The 19,654-nt window shown below is 50.6% G+C and overlaps 1 protein-coding gene across 1 annotated transcript in view; it reads left to right on the forward strand.

Annotated features, from left to right (window-relative positions):
* Trerf1 (transcriptional regulating factor 1) overlaps positions 1 to 19,654 on the forward strand; it is a 196,693-nt gene that overhangs the window by 134,347 nt on the left and 42,692 nt on the right. The gene's annotated exons all lie outside the window — the stretch shown is intronic.

Here is a 19,654-nt window from a genome sequence, read left to right on the forward strand (position 1 = left end):
GAGACAAGGTCTCACTAAGTTGTTCAGTTCCCCCGATGGATCTTGAATTTGTGATCCTCATGCCTCAGCCTCCCAGAGTGCAGGGATTACATTTATGCACGTGCCACCTCACCTGGCTCTGCTTTTAAAAGCCAAAACAGAGGGCAAAGGATGTAGCTCAGCAGCAGAGAGGTCCTGAGTTCAATTGCTGGTACCAAAAAGGAAAACCCAGATTGGCTTTTTTGTATATTTCAAATGTGCACTGTGCTGCTCATTATGTCTGCCTTCCTTTTTATTTATTTTTAATCATTCATTTATTTGTTTATTTATTTATTTATTTATTTATTTGGTGCAGGGCCTCACTATGCAGTTCAGACTCATAGTGATCCTCCTTTCTCAGCCTTCCAAATACTGGGATTACGGGCATGTGCCACCATGTCCAACTTCTGTTGTTTGTTTGTTTATATACCAGAGATTGAACTCAGGACCTTGCACTTTTGAGTCAGGCACTTAAGCCACTGAGCCATCTCTCTAGCCTCACTCCCAGTTTGGGGCCAGCATAGCTCGCCCAATCCAGCACAGCATGCAGTACCTGGGATCGAACCCTAGTCCTTGTGCTTGCCAGGCAGTCGCTTAGACCACTGAGCTATCTCCCCATGCTGTATTCCTTCTTTATATTGTATCTTCTTTAAACTCTTTTTCTTAAATGTTCCTTAAGTGCTTGAAAACTGTTTTCTTTGTTGTGTTTTGTTTTCTGTATACAATCATGAAAGTCAGCTCCTTCGGCTGTTCAAGTCATCTAAACTGGGGGTCCCCACCTCCTGAGCCAGGCACGGTGGCAGGAGGTTCAGGGAAGCATCCTGTGTTTGTCACCACCTGAACCCCATCTCCTGTCTGATCAGGAGTGTGAGATTCTTGCAGGAGCACAGCCGCTGCTGCAAATGGTGTGCTGCGCATCCTCGGGGCCCGCCCGCCCTGCGACCGTAACACCAGCCCCCCTTCGTGGAAACCCTGTCCTTTGCAGAACCTGGCTCTCGTGCCGAACAGCATGGGGACTGCTGAGCTCTCCGAGTCCTGTATATCCTTCTCTGCTTGTGTCTGATGAGTATGTTGATTCTTAAGAAAAATGTGTGAAAATCTCCCTCTGGGTTTGTTGGATGAGCCTAGCAAGACTCAGATGTTTACTTTCTGGTTTTAAGGCAGTGCTCCTTGGTGTATGCGGGTTTCCTCTTCTTCGTAAAGATGAATTAGGGTTTATTTTGACCAGCTTTCCATGCTTTCCACTTTTTCTGCTCTTTCTTGTCGAGTGAAGTGCCCTCTCCCCATCCTGTTTTCCATCTTCTTCTTTGGAATCCACGTGTTTTACATTTGTTCAGGCCGTGGTTACCTACCCAATTTAACAGGCCTTCTTCAAGTCCAAAGAGAACCATGTCTTGCCTTCCTGCCAGACAATATGAAAACCACAGATCAGTTTAATTGTAGTAGCTGCCTCTCCTGATTTACTGTTACTGCTCCAACTTAACTGTGATCTGTGTGTTCTCCTCCAACCCTATCCCCCCCCACAAATTAGACATCCTCATGTTATACAATGTTACTATAACTTTACCCACTTTCCAGTATTTTTCTTACTATTCTTCGTGAGCAGTGGGTCATTTTCTTTCTGCTTGAAATAAATCGTTTACCATTATCCTTTAGTGAAGATCTGTTGATAGGAGACTCTTAGGGTGTTCCTGTTTAGGTTTTATTTTTTGATGGTTTAGAAATGTCTTTATGCCAGTTTTGATGCTACAAGGTGACTTTCCTGGATGTCTTGACCTGGTGCTTTGTCATTGTCCTCCAGCCTCCGGTGTGGAGTTGAGAAGCTGGCTGTCAGTCTAATGCCTGTTCCTGTGGTCTGGCGCTTCTCTCTGGCTGTGTTAAAGATGATTGTTTTCTTTGAGGTTCTGCAGAACCAGGATGCATTCAGGTTTAAGTTTCTCTCTCGCGTCTGCCTGGCTTTCACTGGGACTCCTAGAGTTAGAGATTCCAATCGTACAGTAGTTTAAGAAAGTCTCACCCTTCATTTCTGGAGCCTTGGTGCCTCACGTTTCACCCTCTCTTCTCTGTTTCTTGCCACCTCTGCTTTACGTTTTTCATCTGTCTCTCTGTGCTGAGCTCTGAATAATTTCTTCAGTTTATTTTCTATTTAGCTCATTCACTCTGTACCTTCAACTCCACTTAGTAAGTCCATTAAAGTTTTTCATTTCCTTTATTGGTCATTTCTAAATGTTCTGCTCCGTTGTTTTTTTAAATCTGCTTGGTGACTCTCCAGGTCCCTCGTTTCTTGCTCATGTTTGAAGACCTTTATTGCTGTAAAATGCTGAATTTGTTATAGGGAGATTTTATAAATCTCATGTCCGGTGATTGCAGAATCTGGAGTGTTTGCAGGTCTGGCTCTGGTGCTGGATGCTTTCGCTGCCTTGTTTCCTGTCGGCTGCTTGTTCTCCTTGGAACTCTATTCTTGAGAATCACTTGAGGTGTGTGCTGCAATTGGTCTCTCCAGAAATGATTTGCATTCAGTTTTCCTAGCTGTCTGGGGATGGGGTGTAGGGTGGGGTGGGAGCGGCTGTGGACCCCAAGTTGCTTGGGATTCATTCTCTGCCCAAGGCTTTCTGGCCACACACACAGTGTAATTCTGACTGCGTACCTTGAAAGTCCAGGTTATGGTTACACAATTTCAGAACAAACTTCTTCTCAGCCCAAGATGAAATCTTGCAGTCCCTTTTGTTTCTGTGCTTATTCCTTGGTGTCCAAGAATGGAGCTCATTGCAGTCCCTGCTTTTGAGGGGAGATGTCTCCCCCAAGCTTTGAACCCCGTGCAGATATGTGTCTAGGAAAGTCAGAACCTCCAGGGTTCAGCACAAACTCTTGAGACCAAAGCCAGCCTCAGTGAGAGCCCCCCTCCCTAGCTCTTTGCTTCCGGGGAGCGTTTGGTAGGTCTGTGAGGAGTCCTCCCCTTTGTGGGAGTTCAGCAGTGCACACTCAGTTTTACCGTGACACTTTATCCAGGGCATGCCCAGGAAGGTTGAGGAGAGCGCCTGGTCTGCAGTACCATGGTAGCCCCATTGGGCAGGAATTTCTGTTCTTTTTTCTCACAGAAGAGTAAACCGGGCTCAGAGAGGTTCTGCAGCTGAACCACATCAAGACCTAGCAGGGGAAGGATGGAGAAGGGGCTTCCCTCTCCTGGCCCCTACCCCATCTCCCCTCTCTCCAGGATAGCTGTGGCTCACTGGGCCATTAGCTTTCTGCTCACAGAGGATGTGAGTTTGTACCAGGGTGCTTTAAATAGCTGGACAGCTTTGTGAAATTTGTTTATGAATCTATTGTTTATTTTCCTTGAGAGAGGAAATGGCTTCTGCGTATCCTTGGCTCATTCCCGGTGCTCACCAGTGCCTTTCCTGCTTCGTTCCGCCCTTCAGGGGGCTCCTGGGACCCCACGCAGGCCGTGACTTCCTGTCCTCTTCTTTTTGTCTGCCCATCCCTCCTTCCTGCAACAGGGGCAGTGGAGTCTGCAGGCCACACTGATGTGGCTTAGGACGTAGGGTGCAAAAGCTGAACTTGACCACAGAGCCAGCATGTGTCAGCTTCTCATCTCTGGGGCCTCAGTTTCTCTGTCTGTCACTTGCTTCTTTGAAAGTAGTCTAGGCCCTCGGTCTTGACACTACGACCGGCGGCAGATCACTTCAGACTGGGTCTCTTATTCAGTGATGCTTTTAAATGATTTCTTAAAATGGGGTGGAAGTGGAGGCAGAGATGAATGTAGATGTAGGAGCACCCCACCCTCTGAGCCATGCACACACGTACACCAGCTTATTTTCTTTTTCTTTCTTTCTTTCTTTCTTTTTTTTTTTTTTTTTTTTGTTTGTTTGTTTTTGCAAAACCGGGGATTGAACTCAGGCCCTTGCACTTGCCAGGGAAACGCTCATTCCACTGAGCCATCTCCCCAGCAATTATTATTTTCTTTTAACTGGATATTTTTTTAAATAATCTTGGTTCCCTGGCAAGCGCAAGGGCCTGAGTTCAATCCCCAGTTCTGCAAAAAAATAAAATAAAATAAAAATAATAATCTTGGGCTGTGCATATATAGTCCCCACTACCCAGGAAGCAGAGGCAGGAGGATCCGTTGAGTCCATGTGCTCAAGGCCAGCTTGGACAACATAGTGATACTCTTTGTCTCAAATACAAAGGGCTGGCCAGATAGCTCAGTGGGTTAAAGTGCTTGCTTAGGCAGACTCAGGGACTGGGTTGGATCCCCAGCCAGTCCCACCCCCAGGGTACACTGAGATGGCAATTAAGACTGGGCGTGGTGGCACATGCCTGTAATCCCAGCACTTGGGAGGCTGAAAACAGGAGGATCACTACAAGTCCCATCTGTGTAGTGAGACCTTGTACTAAATACATAAAAAAATAAAATAACCTATGTGAGACAGAGCACAGTTTTGGCTATGTCTGCAGATATCTGAAGCTTAAGATTCCAGAGATGAGGCTGGGTCATGCATTCCCGCATCTGGACCCTTGCTGTGAGCTGTGCCTGGAGCGGGGCCAGGAGAGGCTGGAGCCACTCTGTGCCACTCACTGTGGCAGCCCAGATTGGTGGGCACCCTCGCAGCAGCGACAGGGCAGGGAGGAAGGGGCTTCAGCATTCACCTGCCTCTCTGGCCTGACAGCTGGCATGAGACTTTTTACTTCACCTCCTAGGAAGTGGCTTTCAATTACCACTAGATCGGTAGCAGATCACTTCTGATTTGATAGGGATCAGGCAACAGCCGTTATCTCTGCGCCTGCTGTTCCTATTGACACTGAGCTCTATATGGAGGTATGATCTAAAAAGTGTGCAGAGCAGCTGTGAAGCCAAACGGTCTCCAAAAATGAGTGACATATTAAATGTGCTTAGTACAAGGTCTCACTACATAGATCAGACTCGGAGTGATCCTCCTGTTTTCAGCCTTCCAAGCGCTGGAATTACAGGCGCGTGCCACCATGCCCAGTCTCAGTGTGCTCTGGGAGTGGGGCCAACATAGCATGTGGTGCTGAGAATCAAACCTCGGTCCCTGAGCTTTGCCTAAGCAGGCACTTCAGTCCACTGAGCTATCTGGCCAGCTCTGAGTCTAATATTTTTGTAAGCCCTTTTAATGAAAAAATACAGAAAGGATAAAATATCCTTATATGAATGTCAGAGCAGCTTTCATGGGGGAGCCCTTTGCCCTTGGTGGTAGCAATAACTCCTGGGGAGACTGGAGGGGAGGTTGGGGCTGACCCAAGGGACAGGTGGGGAAAAGCAGCTACAGAGGGCTCCACATCCCAGCAGAGGAGTGGGGCCTGAGGGTCGGAGGTGCTTCTGTTGAGGCCATGAGGCGCAGGCTGCCAGCCCTGCAGACGGCTGCTCCTGAAGAGTCGCCCAGCATTGGCACATGAGGGCCTGCGAGTCCTGCAGTCCACATTCGCCCGTGTTACCAGCTCCCTAAGTGTGGGGACCTCTCGCGAATGTTGCTAGGAAGCTGGACACAGAGGTGGTAGAGGCAGCAGGGGGCTCCTTGGTTGTCCCAAGGCCCCCAGCTGTGTCCTGAGCTCCTCCTTCCCTGCCTGTCTCACAGCCCCACCCGCAAACCTCCCAGTCTGTTAGCAGGATGAAGGTCCACGCTGCCTTCCCTTTCTTCCTTCTAGTTACTCAGAGCTGGGAGCCAGGGTTGATTATTGCAGTACACAACCGGCCTCGTCCACAGGCAGCACAACTCTTAGTCTCCTTGTTCTCCACCAGGGAGTCCCCAGGGTGAGTTCTGTTGGCTGACCCCTGAGCATAATGCAGGATACAGAGGAGACCGTCTAGCTCCAGGAGGGCAGGAGCGTCATGTCCAGGGCCACCTGGGGAATCTGGGATGAGGGAATCCGGGTGGGCAGAAATGGGAGGTGTCCAGGCAAAGAGCAGCTGCGCTTTGAGAGTCACCCTGGAGGTGATGGAAATGTGTTGTGCACCGAGTCCTGAAGTGTGTCGTGGGAAAGGGACCATCAGGCAGCTCCTTCTCTCTGTAGAATGGACCTCTGAAAATGCATCTTGGTCATATGTGTCACTCCATGTTTGCAAAGACAGCCATGTAGCACAAGCATCAGGCTCCTCCAATCCCCGCACTCCACCCCCACTCACTCTCTTCATTCTTTCAAAGGATGGTGGGATGAACTGAAGACAGGTGTCCAGCATCTTTACCGCAGGCTAGATCTTCAGGGACCCCCTAGGGCCCCAGTGGTAGGAAATCCTACTGTCTGATATCCTGTCCTGGGTTTGTTTTTGTTCTTTCCTAGTGTTGAGGATTAAACCCAGGACCTTCACATGGAGCTACATGCCAGCCCTTTTTCATTTTATTTATTTTTGATTTTATTTTATTTTTCTGTATTTTAGGGGTCTACAGGGTGTTCAGGGTCTCACTACTAGATCAGACTTGAAGTGATCCGCCTGTTTACAGCCTCCCAAGTGCTGGGATTATAGGCACATGCCACCATGCTCAGTCTCAATCGTTGTCTCAGCGTGCCCCAGGGGCAGGGCTGGCATAGTAGGCCCAGGGATCAAACCCTAGCCCCTGTGTCTGCCTAAGCAGGCTCTTTAATCCTCTGTGCTATTTGGATTTTTTATTTTGAGATGGAGTCTCACCAAGTTGCCCATGTTGGGTTCAAACTCGCAATCCTTCAGACTCGCCTGGCAGAGTGCTGAGATTACAGGCATGTGCCACTGTGCCCAGCTGGCTCTGGACTTGGGGTATCCCAGGACAGGGTCCATGGAGGCTCATCACACTGAGCCTTAGCAGGTCCCAGGCAGCGGACCTCCTGGGAGCTCATCACTCCTGCCTCTTAGTTCCACAGAGGTGGAGTCCAAGGTGTGGGGAGGGGAATTCATCACCCAGAAGGCCACCAGGCTGGTCTCCTTCTCTGCTCAGTCCGGGTTATCTTGATAGAGGGCTGCACTTCCTGAGTACGCAGCGGCTGGGTGCGATGGGGGAGGCAGGCAGGGGAAGTGGGCTTTAAAGAATGTTTAAATTTCCTGTGCAGGAAGATAATCTGTGAGCAGTCACCAGAGGAGAGGGGAGACTCGGTGTAGGCCCCGAAGGCCAAGAATGGAGTGGGGGAGGGGTGCTACTATGAGAGTGACTCACAGAAAGCTGGAACATTTTTATCGATGAATGAGGAACAAATAGAGTTTCCTCCCTGGCTTCCCAGGGGACACAGCACCGCCCCACAGTGGCGCTGCATTCCAGCTAGGAGCATTGGAGTGTGTTGTCCTTGCACCTCTGGCTTCGAACCAGATGCCTTTGGTTCCTGTCCCCATCGTTTGGTTTCTTCCACCAGCATATGTGACCCCAGGAGTCCTCATCGCTTAGCTCAGGGAGAGGACACATGTCCTGTGGGTGTGTTTCCCAGAGATGACAGGTGAGGTGCCCCCCACAGGGTAGGAGTTGGGCCGGTCGCAGTTTCACTTTGCCAAGCTCTGGGAGGCTGGCACGAGCTCTGAGGGAATTGCCCATCAGATCAGGAACCCATGAGTGCCATTTGGGCTGCCCCAGACCCGCTTCCCTGGCATGGCCCTGCCCAACGGGGTGCCAGAGAGGTTCTCGTCTCAGCAGAGGAGAGGCTGCCAGCGTAAAAGTGATGGCACCGCGTATGTACTAGGCACCTGCTGAGGCGCTAGACTGAGGGGAGTAGAATGTGACCTTCCCCACTCTGGCAGCAGGGCTGCCTGGCTTCAGGCCATGGGGCGCCCCTGTGGGCTTTCTCATGAACGAGTGTGGCTGCCATTGCACCTTAGGTGGCCACTGAACAGTGACTTTTCTTTGTGCGGGGGCTTGAGCTGCCTGAGAGCCAGACCCTGAGGACGGTACCCCCACTTTCATTACTGACAACACCAAGATGGGGAGCTTGGCCTAAGCCAGCACCACTCTGATTCCTTCTCGTGTGCCCCTCGGTTATGCTGACCAGCGGGCACCATGGGAGCTTTGTGCATGCAGTCGCCTTCTGCTAGCAGCCGCCCTGCCCAGGGAATGGAGTTGAGCCTTTCGGCCACAAGCCTGGACCTGTACTCTGGTTGCAAATGAAACACCTGGGGCATCCGTGCTTTTGTGGGTGTTGGGGGAAGGTGAGGTCATTAGTCCTTACACCAGAGGGCCCCAGGCCGCTGCTGCTGCATGGTGTATAAATACTCCATCTTCTTTCCTGTTCGTCTGTGCATGAACACATAGCCTGCTTCCAAGATTCACTTACAATAAACTGTGCTGCTGTAAATGTGGGTGTGCAGGGGTGACTGGACCATGACGTCTTTCCCTTGTTCCGGAAGATATCTGGAAGAAGAATAGCTGGGTTAAACAGAATTTCTAGTTTCGGTTTTTGATGGGTTTTGTTTTTGTTTTTGCAGTGGGGTCTCACTATGCAGTGCAGACTGAATTTGAACTCACTGGGTAGCCCAGGCTGGCCTCCCACTCAAACAGTCCTCCTGCCTCAGCCTCCCGAGTGCTGGGATTACAGTCATGTGCCACAAACACGTGTATACTTTTAGTTTTTTGAGGGATCTCATAGTGATCTCTACAGTGGTGTGCTAGTTTGCATTCTCACCAACAGTGTAGATGAGTTCCTTTTTCCCCACGTCCTCACCAGATTTGTCATTTGATTTCTTGGTGGCGACCGTTCTTTCTGGAGTAAGATGGAATCTCAGTGCTGTTTCAATTTGCATTACTCTAATGCCCAGTAACGTTGGACGTTTCTTTGTGTTTTTGTTGGCCATTTGTACCTCCTCTGCAAAGTGTCTCTTCATTACAGTTGCCCATGTTTTGACTGAATCTTTTATTTGGGGGATCTCGTTTGGTTTTAGTTCTTTGTGTTTTCTACATGTTTGTCATCTATCCAAGCAGCAGCTGGCAAAATCTTTTTCCCGTTCTGTAAGTTGCCTCTTCATTCTGTTAGTTATTTCCCTTGCTGTCCAGAAGCTTTCTGATTTGGTGTGGTCCCATTTCTTGATTCTTCGCCCATTTTCCTGTGCAACTGGGGTTCTGTCCAGGAAATCCTTGTCTGTGTGTTCTTGTCACTTTCTGAAGCAGTTCTGTAAGGCCACTTTCGTGAATGTCCATAAGAGGTGCAATCAAAAACACAGTGAATGCTGCTGCCCGGTGCCATCCGCGGAAGGCATCTGCATCATCCACCAGATGTGGCACCGCGCAGCTCCTGGCTCTTCCCAAAAGTCAAAATGAGCATGAAAGGGAAACGTTTTGAATCAATTCAGCACGTCAGAGCAGGCAAGACAGCATAACTGAAGACAGGCACAGAATCAAATTTGCAGAGCTGCCTCCGAAAGTGGCAAAAGGGATGGGAGAAGCATGTATGATTTTTTTTTTTTGGGTAGGGAAGGGTCTGCAGGGTGTTCAGGGTCTCACTACTAGATTGACTCATAGTGATCCGCCTGTTTACAGCCTCCCAAGAGCTGGGATTACAGGCAGGCGCCACTGTGCCCAGTCTCAACTGCCATCTCGGGGGGCCCTAGGGGCAGGGCTAGCAAGGCAGCCCCAGGGATCACACCCCTGGTTCATGTGCCTGCTTGTAGGCGCTTTAATCCGAGCATGTTTGAATTGAAGGGGAGTGTTCTGAGCTCCCTTGCCATTCCCTCATGGTAATGTGTCCTTCTTGTAATACTCCTTAAAATTTAAATATCCACCCTAAGCCATGATCACACCTGGCCATATGTTGGTACTTCATCCAGCGCAGTTTAGAATATTACCTCTGGCCTTGAGGACACGCACACCTTGCAGATTGCTCAGGGTCCCTGTCAGAGCCTGGGGTAGCTCCGATGAGCTGTGGCTGTGACCCTGGAAAGCCTGTCTTTCTTGGGCTCCATTGATGCCAGACAAACTCCGGCCACCACCGCGGACTGTTCACATCCCAGCGTTGAGCGGCACCTCTCGGGACCATTAACAGGACCTCACTCTTGCGTTGCAAGGGAGGAGTGAAGGATTCATTTTCTTAACTGGCCCCCCCCATCACGAGTGTGATTGCCACCTAACTTTTTTTTTTTTTTTTTAAATTAAAAAAATGCTGTTCTGGGCGAGGGAACATAATATTTAGACACGTTGAGCTGACAGTTGATGGGTGTGTTGTCAGTATACCATCAGCACAAATCACACGCCAGGGCTGGCTGGGAGGAGCTGCTGGTGCAAGTGTGCGCTCTCTCTCGCTCTCTCTCTCTCTCACGCACGCACACATGCACCTGCTGGTTAGGGCGACATGGTGTCCCGTACCTTGTCAGAAGCAGCTGTGGAGGGGCCGAGTCTGCTGTGACAGCTTCCCCTCTCCTACCCCTGCCTCTCTTGCCCTTTAGCACCCAGTGGGTACAGGGATGAAGGGAGCCTTGGAGGGGGGGGACGCTGACAGGAGGCAGACAAGGCGGCCGTGTGCCCAGTGACCTGGGAAGCTGCACTGAGAGGTTCCCTCACCGAGCTTGCCCGGTGCCCTAGGCTTCATCCATGTGTCCTCGATCTCCAGGGGTCACCTTGCCACTCCCCATCGTGTACCTCCATTCCACCCCTAGTTCCTGCCCCCCAGCATCCCTAAGCATCGCCCTCTTCTGAGCTCCCTGAAACACAGGCTTCCCCTGGTGGTAGTGGCTCATACGTGTAATCCCAGCACTGGGGAGGCTAAAATAGGAGGATCTCTCTGAGTTCCAGGCCAACCCTCCCTTACAACAAGGTTTCAGTGTCCTCGCTCACCACCCCTGACACATTGTCTGCACCAGGGTGACAACTGCAGCTCCTGGGCTTGACGTAGCTCCTGTCAGACTTTGTCCAGCCAGGGAGCTGTGAGTTGTTGGTCCAGATGAGCCTTGATGAAGTGGGAACACTACTTCGAACCCCAATTAAGTGAATGTGATCCTCTCCCCAAACAATTCCATTCGTCTTCTCATGAATAGATCTGTACTACAAAACATGGCACTTGATTATTACATTTTGAGCTTCCTCCAAGATGCGTAGAAATGTGTTTTCTCTCATTATTATTTGAGTGTGTACACAGCAGCTTCTATTTCGTGTCTTGGCTGCAAAGCCAGGAATAGCGTGGCCGCAAATTTTGCTGAGTCAGAGAGAGAGAGAGAGAGCTTTGCAAATGCATGTCGACACCTGGGCTTCCGCACACAAAGCTGGAGATGATTTTGGAGCACCCCATGCACCTAGGATAAGGACAAGCATCTTACTCTGCCTCCCCCAGCTTTACTATCATGGCCCTCGATCCTCCGTTCTGGCTGCTCTTCAGTTATTGGGAGATCATTTTGAAGTGAGAAAATTGAGGCCAGTCTGGGCAACACAAGAGTTCAGTCTCATGAAAATACAAAGCCATCTCCCTCTTCCTCCCCACTGGGTGTGGATGTTAAAGAAATTCTCACAGTAGCTCTTGGGTGCCATGTTTGGGAACATTCCTGTCATAGGGAGGTCAGCCAGGTGGAAGAAGCGTGAGGAAGACCTGGGGTTTGGGGGAGCCTCCTGCAGGCAGCACAGGCTGAAGGCTGGACCGCTTGGTCCTCAAAAACGTAACTAGCTCCCTCGTTACCTGATCTTTAGCCAGGGTTGTAGCTGACAGATTCGGGTGCAATCCATAAACATTGGGAGATTGGCTTTGGACCAAGTGCTGCTTGTGGCATCCAGGAGAGAGAGGGGAAGAGACCTAAAAACTCCCAGGGAACTTAAGGTCTGGGATTGGTTGAAAAATAGAATCCCAAGGTGTCTGAGCCTGGTAGAGCCATTTGGGAATTCCTGGGAGAACATGAAGACTGCCAAAGGAGGCAGCAGACTCAGACAGGGCAGGACACCCCTGTACTCCAAGGCCTCACTATGTGTACAAGCCAGGCTGTGAGCCCTCTGCCACCCACACCCAGAACTTCCCCCAGTGGGAACTTGCACTTCCAACCTGATTCTGTAACACTGAGCTCTTAGGGCCTCTGTCAATTACTCCGTGCGGTTTTTCTACCTTAGGTGTGCTGTAACTCAGAAGGAGTTCGGGGTGAGGACCTCCTTCTCTCTATCCTCAGCAGCTCACATGGCTTGTCTGCTCCAGAATGTCCCCCCATTGGCTCTGTGGTCTGTCACACCCTGCTTTGGGAGACTACACAAGGTGCCACCAGGACCCGGAGCTTCTCTTGGGCCCTCAGATGTGGAGCCTCCTTTGCTGATGGCAGCCAGAGTGCCGAGGAAAAGTGGAGGGCAAAGGAGACTTCACCAGGGACAGCCAAGAGGTGGGGCAGGCGAATGTCACATCTCTGGGGCTGCCTGGGTAAGCATTGAGTCCTCTGCCTGGTGTCATGGAGTTCGTGCCCGCCAGGAACGCCTGATGCCAGGTGGAAGATGCAGCCTGGCATGGAGGGGAGCAGGAGGTGCCTACCGGAGCCACGTGTGATAGCTGAGGCCCTGTGAGGAGGACTCTTGGGAAATGCCGCTGGGAGGCTCCAGCCAGATGCCAGCAGCCCCTCCGGTTTGTGGATGCCCAGAACTCCCCAAAGACCTCTCAACTCTGAGCCAAAACAAACCAAGAGCCCGAGGGCTGAGGCCTGGACCAGGATGTGACTCTGTGTGACTCTGTCACTGTTTACAGAAGCAAGGCCCGAGTGTGGCACTATTGTCCCGGCCTGGGGTGCCCTGGGCCTTCTGCCAAGGGCCTTCCTGTCTGAAACACACAGCCAGGGAGCCCAGCAAACCCCAACCCGAGCCACCAGTGCTCAGCGACTGTACATGGGGGCATCACTGTCTGTCGCCAGGACAATGACAGGGCCCACCACGCCCTCCCCCTTTTCCTATAAGGAAGCCAAGCTGCACTGCCCACCTGCTGGCACTCTGGACACTCTGGTTCCCAGGATGTTGGGTGCGGGGCTTGCACAATAGTCATGGAGCCGTTGGGTGCTTGACTGTTTTTATAGATTAATAATTCACTCTGAGGCGCAGGTGGGGCCAGGCAGGCTGAGCTTCCTGCCAGCACCCTTTCTCCTCCATCTTAGTCTCCCACACTCCCCAGGCCTCCCTTCTGCCCTGCCCTGCCCTGCCCTGCCCTGCCCTGCCCTGCCCTGCCCTGCCTAGCTTTGGCCTGTTTCTGGCCATGGTCCCAGAGCTGATTCAGAAGTCTGTGCTCTGAAGCCTCCAGGGCAGGAGTAGGAGACCCCCTCTCTGAGCTCTGGACCCCACCCAGCCCTCCACCCTGCAAGACCCGGTTGAGTCCCCAGCTACAAGAGCCTGCCCGCTGCCCTCCCTGGACTGTGGAGCTCCCACCCTTCAAGCTGGGGTTGCAGGTTGCCCCTCTCTGCTCCTCCTGTGAAAGCCTTGGGAGTTCTTGTGGAAGCACACGTGGCGAGGTTTAACCTGCTGTAGCAGTGTCCTGACAGAGAAGGTCCTCAGTGTATGCTCTTGTTGCTGGCCTGCCCGTCCCTCCCAACACAGAGCACGTCTTCAGGGTAGCTGCCGCTTGGTTCTGAAAACCTCCTAACAGCCCTTAAGAGAAACATGAAGATAGGTGGTGGCTTGCATTCAGACCCCCCCAGGACTCCCTAGCACGGTGACTGTCTCTCTACAGGCCTCTTGATGGCAGCCTTACCATTGCCAGTAGCTGCAGGAGCCAGGCAGGCCTCGTGGTCCTTGTCCCTGGTGCAGCCCTTGCAGCGCCTGGGGTTCTAGGATGCCCCAAGCTTGGGCTGAGAGCTTGCTCTGTGGTCTCCACATTCGCTTCATGCCACCTTTTCCCTGGCACCCAAAGCTGTGCTGACTTTATCAGTACTAAAGCAAGGGACATTAATCCCAGTGGCCGTGTTGCAGCCTATCCCCCACCAGCCTCCCAGAGCTGTGTGTTGTACAGGAAGCACCTGGTCACATCAGTTACACCCACCTAACACTGCCTCCCCTCCCTGACTTCTGTGGCTCCTAGAGGACAGGTCAACACCACCTGGTGGCCTCCAGGTTCTGTGGATTTGTGCCACACACAGTTCTTTTACAGAAGTCTATTCTGCGAAAACTGACTAGGCACAGAAGCCTGGATTTGGGCTTCTACAAATCCATGAAAGATTGCGTGAATTTTATCAGGCACCCTCTAGAAAATACTTCAGTTATTTGGATATACAAAACTTGGCTGGGCCAGGCTTGGTGGTGCACACCTAAAATCCCAGGACTCAGAGGCTGAGGCAAGGGGTTGCTGGGGGTTCAAGACCAACCTGGCTACATAGTGAGACTTTGGCTCAAAAACAAACAAACAAAAAAAAAAAACATGGCTGAGGCCCAGAGAGGGCAAGTGACCTTCTCAGGATCCCAGAGTCCATGGAACCAAATCCCTGGGCTCTGGCTATTGACCTACTGCCCCTCTAGAGCCCCCCAGGCAGAATCTGTGCGTATACCCTGATTTCACCACCTGGTCCTAGTTAATTTTAGAGGAAGGCAGCTTGGACAATGTGCTGGGTGTGTGTCAGCCAGACTGTAGACCATGCCTGCCTCCTCCAGGCTGCCCTAGACTGCGTGGCTCATGCCATCCCTTTGTCGCCAGACACACACACATGCCATCCACACCAGCTAGGGAGAAAGAAGCGGTGTCATGTGGCTGAGGGGGGCGATGTTGAAGTACCTGGTGAAGAGCTATCACTAGTCCAGAGGAAAAGAGGTGGTGACAGAGAGGACCAGAAGCCTCCACACCAAAAGGTGAACAAGCTTCGGCCTCTGTCCTGGCAGAGAGAACCCACAGGACACAGTCCAAACTGTCAGCGTTAAACCCAGCCAGTTCCTAGAACTTGGAGAAAGCATCGGGTGCCCCTGACATGGAGAAGTTAATGTCCCGTGGAGCCCCAGGCAACTGAGGAAACCCTCCCATAGCTGGGTGTCAGCCCAAAGCCCAGGCCAGGAAGGAAGGGAGCGAGCCAGACACCGCGTTGGGGGAGATTTCGGTGCTAACCGCCAGCACTGGCAGAACACATCCATGGTAATCGGGTTACTGGCTTAAAAAATACCCACTGGCATTATTTGAAAAACTAATCGGAAAGCATTTAGAGTAACAACATTGCTAAAAGGGAGCCACGAGCCACCAGCCCACATCTTGGAGGGCGGCCCTCAGCTCCTGGCTCTGGGAAGAAGAATCCCCGGGGATCTGACTTCCGCTTCCTTTCCAGACCCGGCAGGAAGGCTTGGCTGCTGCACAGGCCTGCCAGGGTGTTTGCGGAGCTGTGCATAGTCTGAAGGACTGCCAGTTACGAAAAGGAAAGCCTTTGGCTCTTCCTCCTCAAACAAGTGGTGGTGGTCTGGCAGGAGGAGGGTGTTGCCCCTTCTGAATCACAAGCAGAGGAGTACTGCAGGGACCTCTGCCAAAGTCAACTTCCTCTCCTGATGTCTCTCTGCTTGTGTCCCTGGTTCAGAGGATGGCCTTGGGACAGACATCACTCTTGCAGACCGTGTCCTCTGCCCCTGGTGTCCCTGGGGGAGGGGGAGAGGACTTTGATGCTCGCCTAGAAAAGCAGTGCAAACTGAAGCTCAGGCCAAGTCCTGTGCAAGTTTGGCTCACACCTGCTGTCAGACAGCCTGTGAGTGATGGAGGGTTCTGGCAGTTTTAATTGTTGGAAGAAACATTAAAAGAGGCTGGAGAGATAGCTCAGTAGAGTAAGCACTTGCCTGGCAAGTGCAGGGTCCTGAGTTCAATCCCCGGAATTGCAAAAAAAGAAGGAAAAAAAAAAAGAGCATTTTTTTAAAAAGCAATATTTCTTGCTATATTAGAATTATATGATGGGCTGAGGATGTAGCTCAGTGGCCCAGCATACCTGTCAGTAAAGTGCAAGCAAGAGTTGTGAGTTCAATTCCCAGTACCACAAAAAAGAAAGAAGGAAAGATATATATAGAGATAGATAGATAGATAGATAGATAGATAGATAGATAGATATAGATATATAAAATTCAAATTGCAGCATCCTTCTATGAGATTGTATTGGAATACAGTCACACCTGCCCATATTACAGAGGCAGAGCTGTGACAGGGACCACACGATCTTCAAAGCTAGAAATGTTTCCTAACTGCACTGTCCGTGTGTGAGCCCCCACTTTCACGAGCAGGCTGCGGTGAACCTTGTTTTATCCACAGTTCTGCATGGATTACCGCAGGGCACCCAGCTGCACACCAGGGATAGTAAATTCTGCACCTGGTCTGTGTCAGAGGCATGGAGCCTAATGTAGGTCTCATTTTATTTAGCTCGCTATTCCAGTTCAGCATCTGCTGGGTCTTAGTCACTGACTGAGAACCCAAGACAGGTCATTTGCTGTCCCTGCCTCTGGGGGACTGGGGTAGTGCCGGGGTGACAGAAGCAGAAGCAGGTGGTTGGAGTGCGCTGTGGTGGGCGTGTGGGAGAGGCGGTCACAGGGCTGTGGGGCTGTGGGCGAGGGCCTCGGGTTTTCAGGGAATGTTTATTTGTCGAGCCCAGTGTGGTATCCTGGATCCCTGCTCTGAGGAGGAAATTGACTGAATACATGTGAAAGTAGTAGTTCTGTTCCTTAGTTTATGAATGAAAACCCTCCTGGTACCAATTGCCCAATAGGAAACGTTGCATGTGTGCAGTATAGTAGTTACCTGCTTAGAAAAATAGAGACGTGAATCCTGAGTTGGTATGACAGCAGTTCTGTGCCTCGGCTAACCCACCGAGAACACCCCCCAGACTTCCCATGACACATTTCAAGTAGCCATTTGGCAAGAGGGTACTTGGGCCCAGGATGCCATCTTCCCACAGGAGGTGCAGTGGCAGCCATTCTTGTGGGTGTCACACATGCACACACGCGCACACACACACACACACACACACACAGGTGGATACGGAGAAACCTGATTGGTTGTGCCCGGCTGGGTGTAGGCTGGCCCAGGGATCTGAGGCAGGTGGGAGACTTCTCACATACACCTCTTAAAACTGTTTTGCTGTGATTTTTCACTTTGTTTTCAAGCATTTGTTTGGGATAATTTCCATCTTTTGGTATATCTTTTATAATCTTTTGAGTTCGGAGCCTTGGGAATACAGTACCTATTCAAAATACACAAATTTCATGTCAAATAAATAGCACATGGTTTTGCTATTACCGCCTATGCTCTGGTGCAGAAACAGTGTTCTCTCTCTGTCACTGAGCAAATGATTCCCAATCACCTACCCTAAGCCAGGCACTGTTCTGGGCCCGGGGGACACATTGTGTCGAGTGCTATAGTTTGTATCTGGATGTCCCCCATGAAGCTTCATGCGCTCCCAGGTGGGGCTTTCAAATATGACTGGGTTATGGGGGTGCAGCTAGCTTGCTGCTAGGGGGTAGGGTCTGTTTGGCAGAGGGGGGTCCACGGGGGCGGGGTCTGCTAAGGTGAATCTCTCTTCCTGGATCTCCCACTTCCAGGCCAACATGAGGTGAATAGCTGTCCTCCTCTGGGCCCCTGGACCTTGCGGTGGTGCCATGGAGCCAGCCAGCTATGGACTGAAGTGTGAGCCGAAATGAACCTCTCCTCCTTTAATGTGTAGATGTCACAATGTATTGAATCCCAGCAATAAGGAAGTGACTAAGACCTGGGCAAACTAGACAACCTCCAGCGGTCAACTTGAGGGTGCAGCAGACTCCCCAGACCCAGGGTGGGGCCTAACAATTAGCAGGTGTGACAGGATCCCATGATGCTGACCCTGCCAGCCCCGGAACCCCACTTTGGGAACCCTCCTAGGGTTCCACCTTGAGTTGGGCCAATAAATAGACCACATCCCCATTCTACAAGTATTGGCAAATAAAGGCAAGGGTCCCCTAGTCAGAATAAAGTGCCCCTCACTTCTCAAGGAGGCTACATTCCAGATACCCCCACGATCAGTGAAAATCAGCAAAGTAGCAACATATATTTATTTTAGTGTATATATATATATATGTATATGTAAAATATATATATATTTAAGGCTTTATAAACCCTTCCTACACTCTTATAAACCTTTCCCACACTTTTAAAAACATTTCTAATGTTATTAACCACTTTCTAAATTTGTAAACCTATGTAATTTTGACAACACATATATATTGTATACTACCGCAAAATCCCGTGATATAGCAAAATATCCACAATAAAAAATTTAGGTTAGTATTTTTTTGAAAACCCACAAAACAGTGAGTCTGCGAAAGCCCAACCCTGAAGTAGCAACAGCCTACTGTACAGAGTACTCCTCCCCAGCAAGCTGAGAGGACTTCACTAGACAAATGCATCAACAGAAATTAAAAGATTGCACCTCCATAAAAATCACACAATGGTCTAAACCTGGTCAGTCACAAGATGTCATTCTTTCTAAGGGAAGAGATGTTTTGTAGGGCTTTCGAAGAAGGTTAAATAGAGAGATCTAAGCCAGGAAGCCATTTGGAAATCAACAACCTAATGCCCACAGGAAGAAGAAGATGCTGTTGATGTCACCTTGGAGTCCATCACTGTTTACCCTACCTCACATGGCAGCCTGGGAGTCCCTGACAGGGACACCATGCCCAGCAGGGACACCTGTGCCCATGGCCGTGTTCCTGCTGTTCCCTATGCCCTGCTCTTTAAGTCTTACTTGTCCTTGGGGACCGTGATGCATTGTGGGTATTCTCCCTGAGAACTGACATCTGCTTGCCTCAACTGGACCCTTTTCTATCTCTCTCAATTCAGTGGGAGATTTGATTGTTGTTTTTATGCATTGATCGTTCATTCAACAAATACTATCCTTCCTTTAAGAAATCCTTAATAGAGGGTCTTTGAAATACTGGGCATCTTAACAGGCTTTGGAAATACAACCTGGCTCCTGGCCCAATGAAGAATGCCTCATTAATCAAGTAGCTGCGTTGGTGGGTGTCCAATTACAGACTGAGAAGAGGGGAGGTGATACTGAGCCTTGAACGTGGACGTAGGGGCAGCTGGCTAGGCACTCTGACCATCGAAGCTAGGGGAGTCGTTGGGGGTGAGTGGGGATGTGGTGGCTGCAGAGGGGTGTCTCCTGGGACTGTGTCACCAGCCCAGAAGGAGAGAGCATTTCCAGGAAAGATAATCACTTCCAGTCCAGGATGTTTCTCATTCCTCGCTGTCACCTGCATTCAAGTCTCATTTGTGCCTTCCCTGGATGCAACAGATTCTGGTGACTCTTGAGTTTCAAGTGCGCTTGAAGCCTTTGAGAAGATGGAATGGATCTGGTGACAGGAGCCACCTTGGGAGCAGTGAGGGGACTTGGTCTCCCTGCTTCTGAAGCCCCACAGTGTGGCACCGCTGCTCTGAAGCGACATCTACTGCTCAAATTCGCTTTTAACTCCAAGGTCCCCTCTGGCGTCTCCGAGCAGCCTCTGCTTCCCCTTCCTGCTTCCTTCCAGCCGCCCTTCATCCCAGACCAGAGCCGGGCTCACAACCTCCCCGGGGCCTCTTCCTCCTGCAGGAAGGAGACAGAGACAGCTGCGGCTCAGCTTGCAGGTGGAGGGCACTACTCTCCAGACTTTCCTACTTAAAGTCCTTGCTGAAAGCCTTTATAAAACTCTTTCCCCCTTCAACTATTATTAAGTTTACATCTAAATTTGCTATCATATGTCTGCAGTAAATGTGATTTCCAGTTTATCCTAAATGTTGATTCTTTTTTTTTTTTTCTAAAATTTTTTTTAAT

This window comes from Octodon degus, unplaced genomic scaffold (assembly GCF_000260255.1).
Source record: "Octodon degus isolate 3935 unplaced genomic scaffold, OctDeg1.0 scaffold00005, whole genome shotgun sequence".
Lineage (NCBI taxonomy): Eukaryota > Metazoa > Chordata > Mammalia > Rodentia > Octodontidae > Octodon > Octodon degus.